Source organism: Vicia villosa, linkage group LG2 (genome assembly GCF_029867415.1).
Source record: "Vicia villosa cultivar HV-30 ecotype Madison, WI linkage group LG2, Vvil1.0, whole genome shotgun sequence".
NCBI classification, from domain to species: domain Eukaryota; kingdom Viridiplantae; phylum Streptophyta; class Magnoliopsida; order Fabales; family Fabaceae; genus Vicia; species Vicia villosa.
This window is the reverse complement of record NC_081181.1, coordinates 65,220,832-65,235,928: the sequence shown is the minus strand read 5'-3', so window position 1 is coordinate 65,235,928 and position 15,097 is coordinate 65,220,832. Positions and strand designations below refer to the sequence as shown.

At 30.4% G+C, this 15,097-nt stretch overlaps 3 long non-coding RNA genes across 3 annotated transcripts; all 3 read left to right on the top strand.

Annotated features, from left to right (window-relative positions):
* The first annotated feature begins 7,334 nt into the window (after positions 1-7,334).
* Positions 7,335-7,772, top strand: LOC131646234 (uncharacterized). The gene is made up of 3 exons (XR_009297358.1): positions 7,335-7,435; positions 7,536-7,611; positions 7,706-7,772. It is a non-coding gene; the product is annotated as an uncharacterized LOC131646234 (long non-coding RNA).
* Positions 7,773-9,479: 1,707 nt separating this feature from the next.
* LOC131646233 (uncharacterized) lies at positions 9,480-9,920 on the top strand. The gene is made up of 3 exons (XR_009297357.1): positions 9,480-9,583; positions 9,684-9,759; positions 9,854-9,920. It is a non-coding gene; the product is annotated as an uncharacterized LOC131646233 (long non-coding RNA).
* A 1,769-nt stretch (positions 9,921-11,689) lies between these two features.
* Positions 11,690-12,156, top strand: LOC131646232 (uncharacterized). Its single transcript, XR_009297356.1, has 3 exons — positions 11,690-11,793; positions 11,893-11,968; positions 12,063-12,156. It is a non-coding gene; the product is annotated as an uncharacterized LOC131646232 (long non-coding RNA).
* Positions 12,157-15,097: the final 2,941 nt, after the last annotated feature.

The following is a 15,097-nucleotide window of genomic DNA, read 5'->3' as shown; positions in this document are numbered from 1 at the left end:
TTCATTGTCAACCAATCACAATCATGTTAAGCGCCAAGTTATACTGCTATTTTAAAAAAGTTAAATGATATAGCTAATTGATGAATCCCATTTAGATGACAGTGTAAAATTATTTTACGTTGTCAGTGCACTACCATTAACCTCATTCAAAAAATAACATAATTTTATCTTTAATCATTCATACATTAGTATAAAGTAAATTTATAATTTGATGCAAAATTATGAATTGTATCTTGTAATTTTGATTTATGTGTAAAGGATAATATATATGAAATTTCATTTTTTAATAAATTTAAATTATTAAATTGTATAGTTATAAATAAGTGCACACATTGATAATGATAAATTAATAACACTTAACCAATCGTTAGTTGGTCCAGTGGTGATTGGCGCTAAACTTGGTAGGGAGAACCGCGGTTCGATCCGCCGCAATTGCGATTGGGAGGGGGATGGAACCACTTGATGTCAGAACTCGCCCCCGAACTGGACTAAACCGGTGGTATAAAGCCAAAAAAAAAAATAATAAATTAATAACACTTATTTCTTCTTACTATCAATCTCAATAAATTAAAAATAAATATATAACAATTTTATTTCAAATAAAAATAATAATATTTATAAATAAATAGTCATATATTTTTTACTTATATATAAAGAGGATAGACAAAAATGGACTGGCCTATTTTGTTTCCAATTTTATCCTTTTAAGGTAGTTATCATTTCAATCACTTAGAATAATTAAATTAAAATTAAAATAAAAAATATCTAAACTACTACTAACCATGTACGAGTAACTACCTATTCATGATAACTTCCACCACTATTTATTTAACGGGTCCCTTATCTTAATTACTCTATGAATCTTTTCAAATAGTTCGTGTAGTCTGTTTATATCATACTTCTTTTAGTCTACTATTGATTTTTTCATATATAATATTCTACACTCTGCTATATGTCAAATCTTTCATCATCTTTTAAGTCTTTAAGGTATGTACATTTTAAAAATTACATGCACATTTTCCTACACTTGGAACAATCATAACAAACATTAATGAAGCAGTTTAAATATTGTTAGAGGCATAATATAACTTCTTTTTCAAACTTCTTCCCTATAGATATGTAGTTATTCTGTTAATTGATCGTTAAGATTTATAATTACAACATAACATATTTGAGTTATATCATGCTCTGTGAGTGTCTTTTTCTATTTCTCTTGGTATATGTATATTGTTTCTCTTGGTATATATGTGCGTGCGCGCCTAAAAGATTTTTATATTTCTCTTGGTATATGTATATTGTTTTTCTTGGTATATATGTGTGTGTGTGCCTGTAAGATTTTTCTATTTCTCTTGGTATATGTGTAACACCCCATACATAACTGACTACTATATTATGCATGAAACATTAAATTGATATTGAGTACATACAAAAGATAAATATACAAGAAGATCGATAATACAAAACAACATGAAATTCTACTAAATCTTTCGAAACATGCATCTTCACTGGATCTCCATAACGGAAAACAAGACCTATCAAGGTCCTCGAGCCATCACCACTTCGAAGTCTTCAGTCTCAACCTGCTATCAACTGTATTCTACTAAACTGCACCTGAAAAAGATAAGATAAATTGGGGTGAGATTACTAAATCTCAGTGAGTCCTCCTATCCTATGAGTTCACTCAGTTCTACAAGGTACATGCATCACAAGACCGAATCCACCATTGATTCAGGGTTAATCCTCACTTCCGGAACATGCACGGAGCTAACATATGACTTGTCCACCTTAGGACTCATTGTGTCACAAATACACAAGGTATACAAACAAGTATGCAAAACCCGCACCCACGTACGAGGAATCCCGAAGCACGTTAACGTCAGTCTACCTAGGTTGCGCAACACACCCTCGGTGAGTAACCAAGTGCATATTGTCAAAGAGGCTCGCACAAGACCATCACTAGATGAGGTAGATGCATCCTACATGGAATCCCATCCGTGATGAGTCATCCGAACTAAATCAGGAACAGAGTGACATTGCCTACATGGTGTCACAACCCCGTCATCACCCATACGCAATATGGGTTTCGCAAGTGCGAAAACACCTAACTGACTACACAAGCCCATCCGTCTAGGAACCTAGTGGCGTAGCCTATATGGCACCACTAGAGGTGAGTTATCCGAATGATGTTGCCTATGTAGCATCACCACTCTACCATACCAAGAACGCCAAGTGTATTCCGCAAGTGAGAAAACGCCATTAAGACTCTCACAAGTACACTTGCAATGATAGCTCAGATGTGTTCTATCGTACCAAGAACGCTCGATGTATTCCGCAAGTGAGACACGCCCCATAGACTCGCATGTTATGCATATACATACATATAATAGGAATCACAAGTCTACATGTTATACATTACCGTACATACGGTCGACAGATGCGTAATAATAGTCGCAGAGGAGCCCGGTTCTGATTAGAAACTAAAACTGCACTCAGGGGAAAGAAAGATAAAATTCTGCACAGCACCGTCCGCTTAGCGAACTGCTAGCAGGCTTTCCAGTGGCGGAGCTCAAATGTTCTTCCGCATAGCGGCTTATGTCCGCTTAGCGGACTCGCAATTTTTTGGAATCACAAACAGCATCCGTAGCCACCCTTTAACACACATTTCTCCATGAATAAACAAGCTACGAGCATGAACCTTATATGCAAATTGAAGAGAAATTCGTAAGCTATCCAAAAAGACCAGAATCGTTATAATCGGAGTTATGAGCAAGAAGTTATGACCTGGTTCATGAGTGTTGTCCATGGTGTAAGAAAATGGAGATATGAACTTATTCCTCCTCTTGCTCTTAAGGTATTCCTTCTTTCTTTTTTTCAAAAATTCTGATTTGGAAATACTATTCCACCACCATGCCCTTATGTCCACATGCAAGTATTATTTAAAGCCCATAATGTCCTCCAACTAAGTGGTAATTACCAAGACGCCACTTAGTTGGATTCTAGCTAATCCACTTACTCTCTTAGTAATCATTCTTATATTAATATAGAATAATTCTATTTATGCATTCCAATTACCAATTATCCGATTTAGGATAATTACTAGTGTCGGAGGGTCGGGGTATTACAATATGTATATTGTTTCTCTTGGTATATATATGTGCGTGCGTGCTTGTAAGATTTTTCTATTTCTCTTGTTATATGTATATTGTTTCTCTTGGTATATATGTGCGCGCGCGCCTGTAAGAGAGTGACATCTATATACACTATTTTTCATGGTATATCTGAGGGGGGAGAGAGAGAGGTCTGTGTACACTATTTCTCTTGGTATATGAGAGATATTTTTTGTAGGAAGGAGGAGAAAGTATTTTTAGTAAGAAGAGAGAGTGAGATAGAGATGGGAAGAGAATATTTTTAGTAAAGAGAGAATAATTTTAGAAGGAATGGGGAGGGAGATGGGGATGGAGAGGGAGAGAGAATAACTTTATAGGAAAAGAGAAAATATTTTTATTAGGAAGGGGGAGAGAGAATTTTTTTAGAGGGAGTGAGATAGAGAGGGGGAGAGACTATTTTTAGTAAAGAGATAATAATTTTAGTAGGAATGGGAGAGAGATAAAAAATTTGTAGAGAAAGAGAAAATATTTTTTGTAGGAAGTGGAAGAGAGAGTATTTTTAATAAGAAGGAAGAGTGAGAGAAAACTTATATATTTATAATTTTTATTACGTGTGCGCTAAAAAGGTGGACAAATGACCACGAAAGTGCATATCACAATATTTACACAAGAAAATACCGCTTTATATTTTGACGCGTAAACAAATTAAAAAAAGTGGGCAAATGGCACGGTAGTGCCCGTTTGAACGCTAGTTGTTGATAAATAAATTGAAACAAGCCTTTACATATCTAGCGGTTGCTTATTAAAAAAAATCAAGTGGTTTAAATATTGCGGTAGAGATGGCTGCATTCATATCGGACGCCGAGGATCCAAATTTGTATTTAGGGTAGTTTATGACATGGCAGTTTGATCTTCATCGTCTCGTTGTTGTAAAGAAAATATATATTTTCGAACAAAAAAGTAGGACGTAATATGCACTCAACAATTTTTTTAATAGTAATTTTATGTAATTTTTCAATCCCAACAACATGACTTTATCCATCTATTTTCTTGCTACATAAAAGTTTTGAATGTCGTTTGTAAATTTTGATAGTAATATTACATAATTACTAATATTGAATTTTCTTTTTATTTAAGCCACGACAAGACCATGTATCAATAAGCTTCTCGCGATTCTCCCATTTTGGAACATGCTTCTTACACCAGTGCCCATGAGATTACACCTGCTACATCCGAGGCCAGGGGCGGAGCCACACAGGGTTCACGGTATGCAAATGAACCCATAACTTCTCTAATTTTATATTGGCGACTCTGCTGGGACACTCCCCTATGCCAGTCAATCCTAACGCTTGCTTGTTTCTTGTCTTTGGGTGTTTATTTTCTTAACTACTTTGCATGTTTATCTGTTTGCATTGCATCCTACTTGTGCTTTTATTTTCTGCATCTGGATATTGCTGGACTGTCTGGATTTCCTTTGGCAGGTGGGCTTGTTCTATGAGGTAAAAGGCCTAATACACAAGCTATGAGTGAACTATAGGAACACTAGGATAGAGTGGAGTCATGGTTTGCTCAAAGGTGTACGTCTCATGAGATGAACCATGTGTGCCACGAGTAGAGTAGTGGTTTCAAATGAGGGTATTATCGTCACCCACAACCGTGCTGTAACGGTAATTACTTTTAGGCGGACAATATACTGTGTTTCTCTTGACCTTATCCTGGCTTAGATTACACACATGAGTTGGGGAAGGAATGATCATTTTTAAAGGTACAGGTACTGTTAGCGACTATGTTTTGATGGTGACTATATTCCTGGTTCCGTTAGTAACTTGTGGTTTGTATGTGGTGTTTCAAAACTGCGTCGAACTTATGAACATGTGACTATATTCAGATGCCAAATTTGTGATTCCTGTTTATATATTTTACATGTATTCCTATTATTTTGATATTTGAACCCCCTTATTATTTTTTATTGCACCTACCATTTTGCATTTAGTGACCCAACTCTGTCTCTCATTGCATTCAATGACGTGTATACTTCTTTCATAAATTAACTAGACAAACACCTGTGCATCGCACGAGTTTGTTTTGAATATCACTATTATCTATCATGCCCAATGGTAGTAAAATATATAATAAATAATATATTTGAGTAATTAAAAAATATATATAAAATTTAAGTTATATAACTACCATCAAATAACTAAAACAATAGTAAATAAGTTTTATATATACATTTGCAACGCAATGAAATGTATTAGTAATGATCCTAATTTAGTTTTAGATACTTGTATTAAATTGTTAAAATTATTTTGTACAATTTTAAGAAAATTTGATTTTTTTTGTTTTGTGTTTTAAAAGTATTAAAAATAGATGTGGTTCCCATGTTTTTTACATATATTTGTCTCTTTTTTTCTTTAAAAGTATTAAAAATAGATGTGGTTCCCATGTTAAATTTTATTTACTTATCAACCAATCACGATCATGTTAAGGATATGCACTGATAGTGTAAAATAATTTTACACTGTCAACCAATCACGATCATGTTAAGAGCCAAGTTATACTGTTATTTTTAAAAAGTTATATGATATGGCTGATTGATGAATCCCAATTAGATGACAGTGTAAAATTATTTTACATTGTCAGTGCACTACTTTTAATCTCATTCAAAAAATAACATAATTTTATCTTTAGTCATTCATACATTAGTATAAAATAAATTTATAATTGTTAAAATAAATTTATAATTTGATGCAAAATTATGAATTGTATCTTGTAATTTTGATTTATGTCTACATGATAATATATATGAAATTTCATTTTTAAATAAATTTAAAATATTAAATTGTATAGTTACAAATAAGTGCACACATTGATCATGCTAAATTAATAACACTTATTTCTTGTTATTATCAATCTTAGTAAATTAAAAATATATATATAACTATTTTATTTGAAATACAAATAATAATATTTATTAATAAATAGACAAAAATGGACTGGCCTATTTTGTTTACAATTTTATCCTTTTAAGGTAGTTATCATTTCAATCACTTAGAATAATTAAATTTAAATTAAAATAAAAAAGATCTAAAATACTACTAACCACGTACGAGTAACTACCTATTCATGATAACTTCCACCACTATCTTTTTAACGGGAACTTCCACCACTATCTATTTAACTGGTCCCCTTATCTTAATTACTCTATTAATCTTTTTAAATAGTTTGTGTAGTCTGTTTATATGATACTTCTTTTAGTCTTCTATTGATTTTTTTCATATATAATATTCTACCGTCTCCTACAGCAACAAAACGAGAACGCAGAAGCCATGGATTATGATGAAAAGGCTGTAGACTGTGACCTGACTACTCCTTCATGGAGTTAGTAGCTTCAATTATGCTTTGTTTTGATAAATTCTTCTTTTGCATATAGTCTTCATCCTATCTACTTTTCTTTGCATATACTTTGATTAAAACTCATGCTTATATAAGACCATATTTTCCTAGTAGTTGAAAATTTAAAGAAAAAACCTAAACATAATTAGATTTTCATTTAAAATAGATTCTCTTTGATCTCGAAATCCAAAACTTTGCATAATATGAACTGAACTCTTCAGTATTTTCTAAGTAGCTTTTATTTTTGTTAAGGCAGAGTTATACCTTTCTATTTATTGTGAATGTTGATTTTAAATTTTTGATGTTATTTTAGGAATGTCTATAGCCTTAGACTTTTAGCATTATTTAGTAATGCTAGAGAAGACTGTTTTAATTCCTACAGTTTTAGTTCCTCTGATGGGGGCGTGATGTAAGTCTTTGTTGTTTAAGTTATATAACTTCTTTTTCAAACTTCTTCCCATCTATAAGATATATAATTATTCTGTTAATTGATCGTTAAGATTTATAATTACAACTTAACATGTTTGAGTTATATCATGCTCTGTGAATGTCTTTTTCTATTTCCCTTGGTATATGTATATTGTCTCTCTTGGTATATATGTGCGTACGCGCCTGTAAGAATTTTCTATTTCTCTTAGTATATGGATATTGTTTCTCTTGGTATATATGTGCGTGCGCGCCTGTAAGATTTTTCTTTTTCTCTTGATGCAAAATATATGTGCGTGCGCGCCTGTAAGATTTTTCTTTTTCTCATGATAAACCTTTTTATATATTTAATTAATTTGATTTTTTTTACTTATTAATCTACCTGATTTTGTGATTAATGTGCAAAAATTTGTGAAAATAATGAATGCAACACAGGGTTCCCTAATGGTTGCATCGACCATGCAGATGGTTCTTGGATCCACTGGCGGTTGGCGCCATGTAGTCAGGTTGGTTCAGATGTGCATTCAAATACTTATTTTAGATGTTGTAAATATTGAGAATTATTTAGCTAAAAACATCTTTGTATAATCTGTTATATTTTTTTAGGTTTTTGAGTCCTCTCTCTACTATTCTCTTAGTTTCTCTATCAGGTTTTGGCCTATATCGGTTCGGTTTTTCCATGGTATAGTCTTATATTTACAACCTATGTTTTCATTCATTTATGAATTAAAATTTCTATAATTCATGTTTTCTTAATTGTGACTTTTAAATCTCAGCTCGTATGATGTGTCGAGATTGGACAACCTGAGCTTGTAGTACTACTGATATTCACGCAGGTTCATTTGTATTCTTACTTTTACATAATTTTTTCATATTTCACATGACAACTATATTCTAAAGTACTGATGTGTTTTTGCGCAGTATCTTCCTCATAAGGAGAGGAAACCGACATATTTTTATCTTGGATCGCTTTATGGTCAATATTCTCAATTCTAGTCGTGTGGACTTATGTCCACATTCTCACTCGTGCTAGAGCTTACAAGCGTTCACGTACATGGACGAATTTACGTATAACAAAATGGGGCAACTGACCCCACCTTTCTAAATACATTTGAATCATTAATCAAATATTTTATTTTTTGACCCCACTAAAAATATGGTCATGCCCCCACATTTTTCATGACGTCACCGATGAGACATACAAACAATGCCAATAGACAAGCACAAATTAATTAATTAAAACAAATTTTAAATAATTTTTTTATTAATTTGAATTTTTTATTTATTAGAGTGTTATATTTAATAATGTTACAAAAACTTCCAATACTTTTAAAATATAAAAATACTATGTCTATGCTTACATTATTTCATCCATTGGATTGAATATTTGGTCTTGATGAACATTTATTGTCTATGCTTGCACATGATTTCATCAAGATCAAATATCCAATCTAATGGGTAGAATTTAATCCTCTTATCTCCCATTTAAAAAATGCTCCTACTTGATATATATATATATATATATATATATATATATATATATATATATATATATATATATATATATATATATACTCCCTCCGTCCCAAATTATAAGAAAAAATCACTTTTTAGATTCATTGAAGAATTAATGTTTATGGTCTTTATATAGACCAAATACATTAATTATTCAATGAATCTAAAAAGTAATTTTCTCTTATAATTTGGGACAGAGGGAGTATATATATATATAAAATAAATATTTATGATAATTAATTTTGACCCCACTTGTTGAAATTTCTAGATTCGTCTCTGTACATGTCAAATCTTTCATCATCTTTTAAGTCTTTAAGACATATACATTTTAAAAATTACATGCACATTTTCTACACTTGGAACAATCGTAACAAACATTCATGAAGCAGTTTAAAAATTGTTAGAGACATAATATAACTTCTTTTTCAAACTTCTTCCCATCTATAAGATATATAATTATTCTGTTAATTTATCGTTAAGATTTATATTTACAACTTAACATGTTTGAGTTATATCATGCTCTGTGAGTGTCTTTTTCTATTTCTCTTGGTATATGTATATTGTTTCTCTTGGTATATATGTGCGTACGCACCTTTAAGAATTTTCTATTTCTCTTAGTATATGGATATTGTTTCTCTTGGTATATATGTGCGTGCGCGCCTGTAAGATTTTTCTTTTTCTCTTGATGCAAAATTATGAATTGTATCTTGTAATTTTAATGATGTTGTTTAATATTTTTAACTCTAAAAGCTTTTAATTACTTTTTTTTAAATAGTTAGAAAAAGTTATGATGATTCATAGTCTATTGTTTGTCTCGGGAGCAACCACGTTGGTAGAGAGTTTTTTGGAACTCGTCTTCCCATGATCATCGGTGCTTCATATACATATCTACCCACCATCTTGTCAATTATTTGGGCGGATACTCGTAGCGATATTGAGGATCCTACAGAGGTTGGTTCATGATAAACCTTTTTATATATTTAATTAATTTGATTTTTTTTACTTATTAATCTACCTGATTTTGTGATTAATGTGCAAAAATTTGTGAAAATAATGAATGCAACACAGGGTTCCCTAATGGTTGCATCGACCATGCAGATGGTTCTTGGATCCACTGGCGGTTGGCGCCATGTAGTCAGGTTGGTTCAGATGTGCATTCAAATACTTATTTTAGATGTTGTAAATATTGATAATTATTTAGCTAAAAACATCTTTGTATAATCTGTTATATTTTTTTAGGTTTTTGAGTCCTCTCTCTACTATTCTCTTAGTTTCTCTATCAGGTTTTGGCCTATATCGGTTCGGTTTTTCCATGGTATAGTCTTATATTTACAACCTATGTTTTCATTCATTTATGAATTAAAATTTCTATAATTCATGTTTTCTTAATTGTGACTTTTAAATCTCAGCTCGTATGATGTGTCGAGATTGGACAACCTGAGCTTGTAGTACTACTGATATTCACGCAGGTTCATTTGTATTCTTACTTTTACATAATTTTTTCATATTTCACATGACAACTATATTCTAAAGTACTGATGTGTTTTTGCGCAGTATCTTCCTCATAAGGAGAGGAAACCGACATATTTTTATCTTGGATCGCTTTATGGTCAATATTCTCAATTCTAGTCGTGTGGACTTATGTCCACATTCTCACTCGTGCTAGAGCTTACAAGCGTTCACGTACATGGACGAATTTACGTATAACAAAATGGGGCAACTGACCCCACCTTTCTAAATACATTTGAATCATTAATCAAATATTTTATTTTTTGACCCCACTAAAAATATGGTCATGCCCCCACATTTTTCATGACGTCACCGATGAGACATACAAACAATGCCAATAGACAAGCACAAATTAATTAATTAAAACAAATTTTAAATAATTTTTTTATTAATTTGAATTTTTTATTTATTAGAGTGTTATATTTAATAATGTTACAAAAACTTCCAATACTTTTAAAATATAAAAATACTATGTCTATGCTTACATTATTTCATCCATTGGATTGAATATTTGGTCTTGATGAACATTTATTGTCTATGCTTGCACATGATTTCATCAACATCAAATATCCAATCTAATGGGTAGAATTTAATCCTCTTATCTCCCATTTAAAAAATGCTCCTACTTGATATATATATATATATATATATATATATATATATATATATATATATATATATATATATATATATATATATATATATATATATATATATATATATACTCCCTCCGTTCCAAATTATAAGATAAAAATCACTTTTTAGATTCATTGAAGAATTAATGTTTATGGTCTTTATATAGACCAAATACATTAGTTATTCAATGAATCTAAAAAGTAATTTTCTCTTATAATTTGGGACAGAGGGAGTATATATATATATATATATATATATATATATATATATATATATATATATAAAATAAATATTTATGATAATTAATTTTGACCCCACTTGTTGAAATTTCTAGATTCGTCTCTGTACATGTCAAATCTTTCATCATCTTTTAAGTCTTTAAGACATATACATTTTAAAAATTACATGCACATTTTCTACACTTGGAACAATCGTAACAAACATTCATGAAGCAGTTTAAAAATTGTTAGAGACATAATATAACTTCTTTTTCAAACGTCTTCCCATCTATAAGATATATAATTATTCTGTTAATTTATCGTTAAGATTTATATTTACAACTTAACATGTTTGAGTTATATCATGCTCTGTGAGTGTCTTTTTCTATTTCTCTTGGTATATGTATATTGTTTCTCTTGGTATATATGTGCGTACGTACCTGTAAGAATTTTCTATTTCTCTTAGTATATGGATATTGTTTCTCTTGGTATATATGTGCGTGCGCGCCTGTAAGATTTTTCTTTTTCTCTTGATGCAAAATTATGAATTGTATCTTGTAATTTTAATGATGTTGTTTAATATTTTTAACTCTAAAAACTTTTAATTACTTTTTTTTAAAAGTTAGAAAAAGTTATGATGATTCATAGTCTATTGTTTGTCTCGGGAGCAACCACGTTGGTAGAGAGTTTTTTGGAACTCGTCTTCCCATGATCATCGGTGCTTCATATACATATCTACCCACCATCTTGTCAATTATTTGGGCGGATACTCGTAGCGATATTGAGGATCCTACAGAGGTTGGTTCATGATAAACCTTTTTATATATTTAATTAATTTGCTTTTTTTTACTTATTAATCTACCTGATTTTATGATTAATGTGCAAAAATTTGTGAAAATAATGAATGCAACACAGGGTTCCCTAATGGTTGCATCGACCATGCAGATGGTTCTTGGATCCACTGGCGGTTGGCGCCATGTAGTCAGGTTGGTTCAGATGTGCATTCAAATACTTATTTTAGATGTTGTAAATATTGAGAATTATTTAGCTAAAAACATCTTTGTATAATCTGTTATTTTTTTTAGGTTTTTGAGTCCTCTCTCTACTATTCTCTTAGTTTCTCTATCAGGTTTTGGCCTATATCGGTTCGGTTTTTCCATGGTATAGTCTTATATTTACAACCTATGTTTTCATTCATTTATGAATTAAAATTTCTATAATTCATGTTTTCTTAATTGTGACTTTTAAATCTCAGCTCGTATGATGTGTCGAGATTGGACAACCTGAGCTTGTAGTACTACTGATATTCACGCAGGTTCATTTGTATTCTTACTTTTACTTAATTTTTTCATATTTCACATGACAACTATATTCTAAAGTACTGATTTGTTTTTGCGCAGTATCTTCCTCATAAGGAGAGGAAACCGACATATTTTTATCTTGGATCGCTTTACGGTCAATATTCTCAATTCTAGTCGTGTGGACTTATGTCCACATTCTCACTCGTGCTAGAGCTTACAAGCGTTCACGTACATGGACGGATTTACGTATAACAAAATGGGGCAAATGACCCCACCTTTCTAAATACATTTGAATCATTAATCAAATATTTTATTTTTTGACCCCACTAAAAATATGGTCATGCCCCGACATTTTTCATGACGTCACCGATGAGACATACAAACAATGCTAACAGACAAGCACAAATTAATTAATTAAAACAAATTTTCAATAATTTTTTTATTAATTTGAATTTTTTATTTATTAGAGTGTTATATTTAATAATGTTACAAAAACTTCCAATACTTTTAAAATATAAAAATACTATGTCTATCCTTACATTATTTCATCCATTTGATTGAATATTTTGTCTTGATGAACATTTATTGTCTATTCTTGCACATGATTTCATCAAGATCAAACATCCAATCTAATAGGTAGAATTTAATCCTCTTATCTCCCATTTAAAAAATGCTCCTACCATATATATATATATATATATATATATATATATATATATATATATATATATATATATATATATATATATATATATATATATATATATATATATATATATATATATATATATATATATATATACTCCCTCCGTCCCAAATTATAAGAAAAAATCACTTTTTAGATTCATTGAAGATTTAATGTTTATGGTCTTTATATAGACCAAATACATTAATTATTCAATGAATCTAAAAAGTAATTTTCTCTTATAATTTGGGACAGATGGAGTATATATATATAAAATAAATATTTATGATAATTAATTTTGACCCCACTTGTTGAAATTTCTAGATTCGTCTCTGTACATGTCAAATCTTTTATCATCTTTTAAGTCTTTAAGACATATACATTTTAAAAATTACATGCACATTTTCTACACTTGGAACAATCGTAACAAACATTCATGAAGCAGTTTAAAAATTGTTAGAGACATAATATAACTTCTTTTTCAAACTTCTTCCCATCTATAAGATATATAATTATTCTGTTAATTTATCGTTAAGATTTATATTTACAACTTAACATGTTTGAGTTATATCATGCTCTGTGAGTGTCTTTTTCTATTTCTCTTGGTATATGTATATTGTTTCTCTTGGTATATATGTGCGTACGCACCTGTAAGAATTTTCTATTTCTCTTAGTATATGGATATTGTTTCTCTTGGTATATATGTGCGTGCGCGCCTGAAAGATTTTTCTTTTTCTCTTGATGCAAAATTATGAATTGTATCTTGTAATTTTAATGATGTTGTTTAATATTTTTAACTCTAAAAGCTTTTAATTAATTTTTTTTTAAATAGTTAGAAAAAGTTATGATGATTCATAGTCTATTGTTTGTCTCGGGAGCAACCACGTTGGTAGAGAGTTTTTTGGAACTCGTCTTCCCATGATCATCGGTGCTTCATATACATATCTACCCACCATCTTGTCAATTATTTGGGCGGATACTCGTAGCGATATTGAGGATCCTACAGAGGTTGGTTCATGATAAACCTTTTTATATATTTAATTAATTTGTTTTTTTTTTACTTATTAATCTACCTGATTTTGTGATTAATGTGCAAAAATTTGTGAAAATATTGAATGCAACACAGGGTTCCCTAATGGTTCCATCGACCATGCAGATGGTTCTTGAATCCACTGGCGGTTGGCGCCATGTAGTCAGGTTGGTTCAGATGTGCATTCAAATACTTATTTAAGATGTTGTAAATATTGAGAATTATTTAGCTAAAAACATCTTTGTATGATCTGTTATATTTTTTTAGGTTTTTGAGTCCTCTCTCTACTATTCTCTTAGTTTCTCTATCAGGTTTTGGCCTATATCGGTTCGGTTTTTCCATGGTATAGTCTTATATTTAAAACCTATGTTTTCATTCATTTATGAATTAAAATTTCTATAATTCATGTTTTCTTAATTGTGACTTTTAAATCTCAGCTCGTATGATGTATCGAGATTGGACTACCTGAGCTTGTAGTACTACTGATAATCACGCAGGTTCATTTGTATTCTTACTTTTACTTAATTTTTTCATATTTCACATGACAACTATATTCTAAAGTACAGATGTGTTTTTCCGCAGTATCTTCCTCATAAGGAGAGGAAACCGACATATTTTTATCTTGGATCGCTTTACGGTCAATATTCTCAATTCTAGTCGTGTGGACTTATGTCCACATTCTCACTCGTGCTAGAGCTTACAAGCGTTCACGTACATGGACGTATTTACGTATAACAAAATGGGGCAACTGACCCCACCTTTCTAAATACATTTGAATCATTAATCAAATATTTTATTTTTTGACCCCACTAAAAATATGGTCATGCCCCGACATTTTTCATGACGTCACCGATGAGACATACAAACAATGCTAACAGACAAGCACAAATTAATTAATTAAAACAAATTTTAAATAATTTTTTTATTAATTTGAATTTTTTATTTATTAGAGTGTTATATTTAATAATGTTACAAAAACTTCCAATACTTTTAAAATATAAAAATACTATGTCTATCCTTACATTATTTCATCCATTTGATTGAATATTTTGTCTTGATGAACATTTATTGTCTATGCTTGCACATGATTTCATCAAGATCAAACATCCAATCTAATAGGTAGAATTTAATCCTCTTATCTCCCATTTAAAAAATGCTCCTACCATATATATATATATATATATATATATATATATATATATATATATATATATATATATATATATATATATATATATATATATATATATATATATATATATATATATATATAT